The following is an 11,829-nucleotide window of genomic DNA, read 5'->3' as shown; positions in this document are numbered from 1 at the left end:
CCATCTACAGGAAAAGCCGGATTCAACCAAAGCATTTTTATCTTTATGCACACAATAATAATCTTTTACATTGTAATCATTTTATTTTTAATATTTGGCATGTTTGTGTGCAGGGGCGGAGCCAGGGGGTGGCCGTGGCCACCCTTGGGCTAAGCCTGGCCACCCCACTCACAACTGCTGTTTCTGTCTACTTCTTTGTTGACAAGAATTGCGTTTATTTAAACGCAGAACCGTCTTTAGAGACCACAAAAAACGGGAGACTTTTCAGACGCGCACTCCAACCTCACCTCAGCGCCAGGCGCAAGTCAAACGCGAGCGGAAATTATACAGGTGCCGAATGAGCTTTAGCAGAATAGCGAACATTATATATAGCTTACGGAAATGTTTCTCAGCTGGGTTGCAAGACCGCGCACTTTTCAATCACGCGCAAATATGGCGCGCTGTATATTACTCACTATAAATGCAACGTCGTAGTTCTGTCGTCTATTAAGTCATGAAATAACCAAAAAGGCGATTAAAGCTGCGTTAAAACTGCATGAATGTACAGTATGTAGGCCTATTTAACACACATACATATATATATATATATATATATATGTGGCGCAAAAAGTGGGTATGCGCTGTATGCGGCGCATAGGGGCGCCAAAGCGATGGTTAATTTTTTTTTTAAATAATAAAAGTTATATAAATTTATATAAAAGTTATACATAAAAAAAAAAAGTTATATAAATTTTAGAGGACTAACAGGCTAGAGTAGGCGCCGGTGCCCTCATAAGATTCCATCATAGAATTTAGACATAGAAGGGTAATATCGCGAGTGGGCGGGGCGTAGCGCTGAGTGAGCAGCAGTAACGTTAGTGAGTTGTAATTGAAACTCGAAAAAGATGGATAAAGCAAAAAAAGCTATCGGGGGCTAAAAATAGAAAAAGAAAGAGGGAAAAGGAGATGACATGTCAAGGGATGCGACAGCAGCTAAATAAGTGGATGGTGAAAGGCAACTGGTAGGATTTAAAATGTGACGTCTATGCTTGGAGGCTTGCAAATACGTTATTCATGTTAACAGACTAGCATTTGCTAATACTGGGAATGTAGCAGACAGAATATGTAGCTAGCTTAGAATATGCAAAACCGAGGTTGCTGAGCTGAAAACTGAAAAAAATATAAGGTAGCATGTACAATAAATGACAAGAATCTGGAAAACAACTTTAATATCTCTGGTTTACCGTGGAATCATATTTGCTACCAAACTTGGAGGCTTGCAAATATTAATGTTGACTGACAAGTGTTTACTAACTTACTGCAAAATAATGTTGCTGATATCTACATTAAGATTTTGGTTAAACCCTTTGGTACCAATCCCATTCATGACACATCTAAATTTTATTAAAGTAAAATGACAACTGGTAAATATAAGGTAGCATGCACCAGGGGCGCCTGCAGGATTTTATCTCTAAACTCTGAAACTCCTCCTGTCCGCAAAACCCGATTAAATCAATCAGTGAGTTGGTGGAACGATCTAATGCACAAATCGAGTGATCGACTGTCTCTTTCATGTTCCCCATTTAGAAAATCTGATGCATGTAACTGCACTCTGATGTGCTTGATGCTTCGTGAAATTTTTGTTTTGTTTTGTTTTTTACGTTGTCTCTGAGCAGCTTTGTCCCGAAATGTGGGTATTGTTTTCAGAGAAACGAAGCGTCGCATTTTTTTCCAGTCAAGTGAATACTTTGCGTGTCAGAATGTTTGAATCCAGACCACCATGGAAGTTCAAATCCATTTACTAAACATTTTAAATATATAAACCTGTAGCCTATACTACATCATCATATGTTCTGTCATATAAACAGTATTTACAATAAAATAACAACAATTTACTTGCCTCAAACAACTCAGTGTGCATTATTATTATTATAATTATTGTTTTTTTTTATCTATTTCATCTATTGCCAAATTTAATATGTGAATTATATTATTGAAATAAACACATTTAGCGTCGTCAGGCTGTTTGTGCTTAATGGATAAAACAGCGGAATTGCGCATTCAAGTTTTTGGGTGCTGTAAATTTTACCTGCCACAAGATGGCACTGTTTTCGACACTCTTGATGCTTTGAAACCATAAACCTTTCCCAAAACCTTTACAGAAAAGCTTCATTTCTTCAACTCTACTCAATAGTTTTAGGCCATTTTGCAAATGTTTCAGTCGAATTTAGCTGTTTTAGAGAGCGTTTGCTCATTTTGAGCCTGTTTTTAAACATTAACTATTTGTAACGTAATTTTTCATATGTGGAAAAAAACGAAACCAAAGTAGCCAATCAGATTTCTTTTCACCCATATCCCCCACGCCCACCTATAGATGCACATACACACCTTTGACTTTACAACACACAAACGCACACCTTTATGTATTCTCATTCTCTCTCTTTCTCTCTTAATATGTCGAGTGTACGCAGATAGATTTTAATAATCAATTTAAAAATTATGTAAAAAATAAAAACGGCATTAATTAGCGTCCTCTCAAGGTACACACAGTGCGCTGCAGGCGCCACTGGCATGCACAATAAATGACTAGAAGCTGGAAAACTTACTTATGCAATAAGGCTGGTTTATCATGGAAACAAATAGTTTTTTTTTTACATATATATGTGTACATATATACCATATAATTATGGTAGGCTTACAGTGGCTGTCTGATATACTTTAAAATAAACATTTATTATTTCAAACCCATACATGATGATGTCCGGCACACTTATTTATTTAGAAGTAGGGGTGGGGGGGCGCCAAAAAATTTTGTTGCATACCCCTATAACACTCGATATTTGCGCCCCTTTATATATATATATATATATATATATATATATATATATATATATATATATATATATATATATATATATATGCGTCATGTCTCTGGACTAAAATATTCTGGTATGTGAGATCACAATATAAGGCACAAGCTGATATGTATTTTTTAATGCATAAATAAATGTTTGAACTGCATTTGTACTAGAAGATGCTAATTTTGTTAATTTATAAAGTAGCCTACAAACATGTATCAAATTAAACTGCATAAAATAATGAATTTTATATTCTGGCATTTATGTGCTGTTGACCTCTGCTTCCGCATCAGCAAATGGGAATTCAAAAGAGAACCCTTTTTTTGCAATTATTTGTTTGAATTATTTGAGAACCAGAACTGACTGAACAAGTTGAAATTTAGCTAAAGTGTGAGCCACTTTATTAATATGCCTGCAAGAAAAAAAAGGAAAAAAAGAAGAAGGTAAAATTCACTTAGCATTCCGTGATCTAATTCACTATCTCAATTACAATTAGGCTAAGTACAAACTGTATTCAGTTGTGTTGTAGGCACAGTCCAGTACATTATAGTCAGACTCATTTTTATGTTGAAATAATGAATATTTCTGTGCCACCCCGGACTGGTTGCTGGTCCCTGCCTGGCCACCCCTGTGAAAAACTCCTGGCTCCGCCACTGTTTGTGTGCTGTTGCACATCCCTGTGTGTAAAAAGTATACGCGCGTTGTGCACCCACATATAGGCACATATTACTAACGCGGTCTTTAAATAACAAATATTGCACCATTGACTTTAGACCAGGTTTCAGTTGGTCGATGGCACAGTCGTTTTCAGTTGCCTCATAATAGCGACGCGCCTGAACACACCTTGTTTTCAGACTAGCACACGGGGCTCATATGCATTTGCCAATTTACAACATGGCACAGGATGTGAAAATGATAACTGCATCGGGCTGAAGCGCTGCATTGCACCAGGTCTATGATATGGCCCCAAATTTCAACTTTGGGTTTTGTTGTTTGTTGGGTAAGTATGAACAAGGTGTGTTTCCTGATACAGCTCATCATAAGACAGTATTGAAGAAGAGTTTGGAGGAATTTATTGATCTATAACCTCTGTTACAATTGATTTGTTATATTTCTTAATCTTAAATGTATGTATTAAAGTATCCAAGGGGCCATTTATACAGAACGCGTTTTGTTGCGTTTAAAAACGTGAGACGCTGCAATAGACAAAATGCACTTGTGTAAATACATTGATTTGTTTACCCCTGAGATCCATTCTCTGAATTGTGAGTTTCTGCATATTCAAGCAAGGCTCTTTATAGTTTTAGTTGGTTTGGTTTAAAGTCGTGAATAATTTTTTAAAACGCATATGGAGAAAATGAATGGAAATACCTCCCACCACCACCAACACTATACACAAAGTGACTCGAAGGCAATAGTTTCACATTTAGTGTGCAGCTTTATTCATTTTAGTAAACGCAACAAACCAGCTTTCTAGAGAATAATGACAATGGCACATATCCATCACCTCACAGCAAGTAACCACTATGAAAGAATAAATGTTTTAATCTGAAGCTGCTCATATAATAACATGAACATTGAGCAGTTTGTGTCATTTTACATAGGCCTAATGTTAAATTTAAGGATGGGTGTGTCTGTAATTATAAGTTAATAAATATAAGAGTATTATAGGAGTACTTTAGAAGCATCAAAATGTTTACCTTTTTTTTTTTTTTTTACAGAGCCTCTTTCATACTGCCCTTTGTTAAGATTATTACAATACATCATAAACAATTGTCCTGTATTACTTGCAAGAGTGAGCATTGAGATCATTCTAATAAAAAAACAGAAAAAGTTATACATATTTCAGTTTCACCAATGAATGCATGCTACAGTGTGCATTACGTTTTTCTTTTTTTTATTTTGTCATGTTTAACATAATTTCAAGATGGTGAAATAATACATAATAAACTGAGAGTACTAACAAATTCTAACACAATTAAAAATGAGCCAAACAGCTTTTCAGAACTAGTTTTGTGAAATGTTTAGTGTTACAATTTTATATTTACATCTAAAGTCTTATCTAAGGGTCTAGAAAGCAGGTTAATACAGCAGTATATAGAACAGATATTTATCTCATAAAACATGAGCGAGACAGAAGATATAACCTCAATTACGGTTGGTTTTGACCTCTAATGGTGATGGTCAAGGAGTCAAAAATTCCAACTTGAGCAAATTTATTCTTAATCTTTGCTTACTCGTATTCTTCGTTTTGCATATTTCGCAATTTCATACCAGGGACCCGTAGGTTTTCTTTCCAGACCATTTTCACCCAGAAAAAACTGCCAAAGACAGTTCTGTGCATGTCGAAATCTGACAGGGTCTACTAAATATCTTGTCTGTTTTAGTGTATTTTTTCAAAAGGGTTCATCAACAAACATGTGGTAATTCCGAGGAGCCTGATCAAAAAAAAAAAAAAAAAAAAAAAAACCCTTTCAATCAGCTGAGAAAAATCCAAATACAGTTTTCCCTTTTCTTCCTTAAAAGCAGGTGCTGCATTATTGATTTTCTCATCACACGTCATCTTTACACCTTTAGATTTTGGGTCAAAGTCATCACTTTTATCACGACGGGGTAAATACCAGATAATTTCTTTACCCCTGAGATCCATTTCCTTAATTGAGTGTTTCAGCGTTTTTACGCGAGGTTCACTAATAGTCCTCAAAGCTTTCAATATTCAGAAACCACCCTTCGAAGTTTAATCGGTGGGCAATGTCCACTAGTTTCTGTAGGTTCTCCGGTTTTGCCAGTTGTTCAATGTCATTCACATTTCCCCCAAATTCCAGAGGAGGCAAAAAAATCTGTGCCAAATATGCCTACCCCATTTCTGTGTGCCTGATCAATCCAAGCTGGATCCAGGGCAAGAACTGTTCCTTCATGATGTGACCCACCAAAGACAACAAACTCTTTGATATATTGCCAGTAATCAAATCTTATTCTGTTTTCCTCTGTAATAACCTGAGGAACTCTTTCAAGGGTTGGCCTTGCTCTGTATATTAAGGTGAAGTCTTTGTGTGAGGTTTCATGTTCTTCTCTTGACCACTCATAACTAAAGCCTTCTGTTTGAAGGGGTTCTGTTGAAGGACATAAGTAGTCCTCAGAGAAAGTCTGTCCCTCAGAATAATCTTTTAGTTCTGGGAAGTCAGTGACAGCATTACTTGGTTTGTTCAAAAACCAAGGGCATGCTTTAGGATCAGTTTTTCCTTTTTCCTCTAGAGTAGGCATCTCATCATAAAGTAATGTTAGTGCCTCTTTATCTGTGACTTGTTCCAGCTGGTAGTTTAAATTGTGTGGAGAATTAGACCAGTAGAGTTGAGCCAAAGTAAATAAATAAATTGCTCCAGCAATATTTAGGAGTCCCCTGGAACTCAGTATAATATTGTCCATTTATTTTGCCTTTTTGAAATTCTTTCAGAAGGGCAGGATCTTCGCTGACTCTGAAATCACCATCAACTTCATAAAAAACACCCTTGATTTTAACAGCCTTTTTTTAATTGCATGGCATAATATTCCTTCCTGCTGTTTACACCTTGTGCACAAAACATGTACCAGCGGTAAGTTTTGCCCCATCCTGCCCCAGTCTGGGAATATGTAATTGTCACTCTTGTTTCTAAATATTTCTTCTCTTTGGAGAGAACGCGTACATCCCATGAATAATCATCTGATTTTTAGAGCCCATTTACCTTGATTTATGTTATCCATCACATTTTTAGCTATTCTAAAGACAAATATGTCTGTGCTTTCTTCTGTGAAATGCTGGTTTACACATTGGATAATACCTGTGAGCTCACTGAAGCAACACTTTATTAACTCCGTCGATGTACATTGCTCCCCTTTTAAATATTGAATGGCTTTGTGACAAGCTTGGAGAGCCTCTTCATCAGAAGTATTGTAATGTTTGTTTCGAAACATGAAAGTCTGAGCTGCAAGTAGTACCACATCAGAGGATAATGTTGAGATGTCACAATCATTACTTGATTTAGCAGCTTTCCAATAATCTACTTTTCTTTTTATAGCTTCAAGCAAATCGTTTACAATACCTTGTGGAGATGTACAATCAGAATCAGATAAGTAGGAATGACTCTGTAGGATGACTTTTCCTGTAATCAATAACAGCCTGAATTTTTTCCTTTGCATTACCCGGACAGCGCAAACCACAACCAAGTGCTTCCTCATCAGAGAATTCAAGCAAGGAAGAATATTTACAATTCTGTATATCAGAAATGCATTTATGGAGCTCTGAAGCCCAGATTTGAGCTTCTGATAATTTCATGTTTTGGTCTTCATGACAATAGCCAAGGTCGTGAAGGACACTGGTTCATTGTTTTCTGCCATTCTGGATATCTTCTTAAATGCTTAGTATATACCTATGGAAAAAAAATGCATTCATATTGAATTACCTAGAAGTAGGCATAATGCTTTCCAGGGCTACAGAGAAGACATGTCTTTTAAAATCCTCTATTGTTAGGTTAAAACTGAAGTGGCTTATGCAATTGCGTTTGTGTGTTAGTCAGTGGAAGACAAAATGTGATTAGTTACTTACCGTTGCAATCAGAAAAGAGCACAGGGGGTGGATACAGTGGCCCTGCTCCTTTTGCCATTATCAGCTGCATCTCTGGGTAAAATAAATGCATTTCCATTTATTTCTGAAATTAGGAATTAGGCCTACAAAGCTGAAATTGCGGCATCTGCAGCCACGGACTTTCTCCAGCAGTTGTCGCTTTTTGTGGCACCTGCCGTTGATCATTAATTCGGTGTAATATTTTCACTTTAAAAACTACATTTTGAATAAAATAATATTAAGCTTCTATATACACAGGACTGTCATTACATTATATAGCTACCATAAGACTGCCATATACACACGCAGTAATTTCAGCGTTCTCTGATAGCAACTGCAGCGTCAGAAAAGGCCTACATATTAACAAAATTAATGATAAATGCTTACAAATGACAGTCCTGTGATATATAATGCTATTTTGTTGCAATGTAGATTTTTTAAATTAGAAGAATATCCGTGGCTGCTGGAGATGCCACCTGAAATACCGCTACGAGATGCCACAATTTCAGCTTTGTGCAGCATAGTCAGAAATTAATTTCTGTATTAACTAAATATCAGTTTATATTCATGTGCATTTCAAAGCAATGGATAACATTGCAGTTTTATTTTATCAAAACATGTGATTTACTTTTTCTTCTGTAGTGGAGCTTCAGAAAGTTATTAACAAAATTTGTGATAAATGCTTACCAATGATAGTCTTCTGGTATATTATGTTATTTTGATTAAATGGAGTTTTTAAATAAAAAACATCAAACTAGATAAAGTTTGTCAAGACAAACTTTAAGTTGGCTTGAAAAAGCCGGTCCAGAAAGTTTGAAGCAGTTTTAAAAAGGTTTCAGTTTGAAAGTTTCAGTTTTAGTTTAGTAATTTTGATAGAGTATTAGGGTGCTCTGTGTGTTTGCTAAGGTGTTGCTATGCGGTTGCTAGGGTACTCTGAGTGTTCAGTGGCGATTCTAGACTTTTTTAACAGGGGTGGACTTAGTGGAGCACTGATTAATTCAAGGGTGGCATCATAAAATCATGCATGTCATTACTGCATTGATGATGTGCAAGTCGAATTCAGTAGGGCTGCAACTAACGATTATTTCAATAATCGATTAATCTGTCAATTATTTTTATGATTAATCGATGAATCGGAGTGAAAAAAACATTAATTTCCAACCTTTTATTCAAAAACAGAAATGACAGTGCAAATTCAGTGCAAAAAAATCCTCAGAACGTGCAAAAACAGGTTGCTCTTTTAACATCCCTGATCTGCCAAATATATAGGGCTTTTTGTTTTTTTGTTTTTTTAAATAAATTGCACAAAAAGATGTATAATTTTGCTTAGCTTAAGATGACCAAGTGCTATAAAAAACTTTAAAATGAAATTTAAAAAGTACAACAAACACAAATATATTTGTCAACAATAACCGATATAGGACAAAGCACAGAATGAATACATGACAACAGCTCAGTGTTAATTTTGACAGCAAATTTTGATTTAGTTTTAGTCATGGTCTTTTGGTTTTTCACGTGCGCAATCGAAATGTATGCCACTGATAAGCATTGTAAATGCAGTATTACAGTACACATACCAATTAAACGCGCAGGTCTCCTGTCGTGCGTCTTCCTCACTGGACGAGGCAATATCACTTTTGTTTCGCTTTCAGATATCTATTTTATAGATGCCATCAATGCTTTTATCTTTCTAGATGTAATTACCAAAATCAAAGCAGTCCATCTACCTTAAATCCTCACGAAAACTTCAGTCAAGCCAGCTCGCGCGTCAACCTGAGAGATCAGCCTCCTTACCTTGTCAAGTGGTCAAATTCTCGGTTTCTGAATGGACAGTTTGGCTTGATTGACATTCGGGCATGATTTATATACCATCGACCTGTCCTAAAACGTTAGCACGCTTTGATCGATTGTTTGGAGATCGCGTGTTTCTCCGTTCGAAGCGCATTTCCTGTTCTTTACATTCGCGACAAAACAGTTGATTATTTATGAACGAAAGCGTGAAAAAACGTGAAAATGGTCTCATTTGAAAGAAAATATCCAAAGCTAAAAGATGATATAGTGTGACTGATTGAAGCAGCCCGTATCAAAAGTGCGGGGGTTGATTTCTGTCTTTTCAAAACTGCGGGGGTCCTGACAACGGCACGCCTGTTCAGAACAACGTTACGGGTCTCTCCGATGGTCTTTCCTCTACCTCCGCTCTGCTATTTATTTATTTATTTTTGCTCCGCTCTGCTTCTCGCTCAACCGCGCGTTTTTATACTCAAACATCTCCGCGTCTCATTGAGAGGCGTAATAGTCGCGCGACACAACGAATCGATAATGAAATTCGTTGTCAACTCTTTTAATAATCGAATTTTATCGATTCGTTGTTGCAGCCCTAGAATTCAGTGCCTGTCACTTTAAGGCCCTGACGGCCGTGAGGTTTGCTTGATTCTCACGGTTTAAGCTAAATTGTTGTTGGTTAAAATATAATGTAGGCGTTTTTTTTGCACAAAATTGCGTCTGCTAATCTGCTAATGATAAATCTTTAAATGCTTTTTACAAAAGTAGCCTACAGTTAATGACCTAGCAAATGTCGACTGAGTAGGCAGGTAACTTACAGTAGATAAATTAGCCTACACGACGTGATTCAACAGACGTGATACTGGGCTGTGTGTGCGATTAGATATCAAGGCAGATGTGATAGGTAAATAGATATCTTTGCGTGCTAGCACAAGTAGTAGTGCTGTAAACTCACATGCTAAAAAACAATAAGCGTATCGTTGGTTAGTTTATATCAAACACTTGCTACATTTCTGAGTTCTGGTGTCTGACTGTCCGTGTCCAAGCTCCCTCGCTGATTTAAAGGCAGCAAAGTGCGTCAACAAAAGTTCCACCTTTGACCACGTTAATGGCCAATCGTAAAGTAGGAGTTTGGGGTGGCACCTGGGGTGGCCAATCGAATCTCAGGGGTGGCGTGGGCCACCCCTCTGGCTCCGCCCCTGGAGTGGTTTGCTAAGATGTTCCCTGCGTCCCAATGTCCATACTATCCATCTAAATAGTATGTGAGATTAAAATAAGTGTGTCCCAAAGCATAGTATGTTGAAAAGAGTATGCCAAAAGTCCCCGGATGGTCTACTATTTCCGGTAGATTTTCGAAATGTGTGGATCCGTGCACACTATAAAGGCTAATATTGCCCACAACCCATTGTGTGTTGGACACGGATTCAGTTCAGAACTACAAACACGAGTAAAAAGTGTTAAAAAAAAACTACAAAACATGGCGAATATGCACGATCGACGCTGAGAGGTTGTTTGAGTGACTAATAATCAGTTCAAACTGATAGAAAATATTTATTTAATGTTATATGTGTATATGTGTTATTTTGCATCTGCAAATACCAATGTGGACTTTTATAAAGATCTGATTATCCATTAACTTTTAAATGCATCATTATGCATTAATATGAGGAGAGTGCTTCACATGAAAGACTCGCGACAGCAGATCAACATGCTGCATTTCTCTCCGATACGGTAGGAAATTAGCTAAATGAAATGTGGAGGATGTAAGATGATTGACAGGGCAGTTTACGGGGACTGGATGCGACAGAGAGAAAAGACGTGATTGTATGACGTGATAGTATGTCCCAAAGCTTGTCTACTCTTTTGCTACACACTCAAAAGTAAGTACTTTTTGTTCACAGAAAGAGTACATACTTTTAGGGCGTAGTATAAGTAGGCGAATTGGGACACAGCAGTTGCTATGTGGTTGCTAGGGTACTCTGGGGGGTTGCTAGGGTGTTGCTATGCGGTTGCTAAGGTACTCAGGATGGTCGCTATGGTGTTGCTATGTGGTTGCTAGGGTACTCGGGGTGGTCACTATGGTGTTGCTATGTGGTTGCTAGGGTACTCTGGGTGGTCGCTATGGTGTTGCTATGTGGTTGCTAGGGTACTTGGGGTGGTCGCTATGGTGTTGCTATGCGGTTGCTAGGGTACTCGGGGTGGTCACTATCGTATTCTGGGTGGTTGCTAGGGTGTTGCTATGCGGTTGCTAGGGTACTCGGGGTGGTTGATAGGGTGTTGCTAGATTTAGTTTGATAGATAGATTTAGTTTGATAGATAGATGATAGATATATAGATAAGTTTATGAGTTTCAATGAGTTTCAATGGATTAGAAATAGTACATAGAACGGCACTTGAGTCTAATTGAGTTTTTGAGTCTAAAGGGCTTCGGTAGTTTAAATTTGAATTTTGACAGTTGGAGTTTGAACAGTCTTGGCTCATTTGAACATTCCGTCACTGAAAGTCGATGGGATTTTCTCGAGGTTTAACAGTCTTTTTTAGGAAAACCGTAAGACCGATCAGTTAGAAAAGATATAGCACTCTAAGTCAGAACAGTCTGAAGATCTGACC

This window comes from Chanodichthys erythropterus, chromosome 11 (genome assembly GCF_024489055.1).
Source record: "Chanodichthys erythropterus isolate Z2021 chromosome 11, ASM2448905v1, whole genome shotgun sequence".
Classification (NCBI taxonomy): domain Eukaryota; kingdom Metazoa; phylum Chordata; class Actinopteri; order Cypriniformes; family Xenocyprididae; genus Chanodichthys; species Chanodichthys erythropterus.
Note: the sequence above shows the minus strand (reverse complement) of the source record.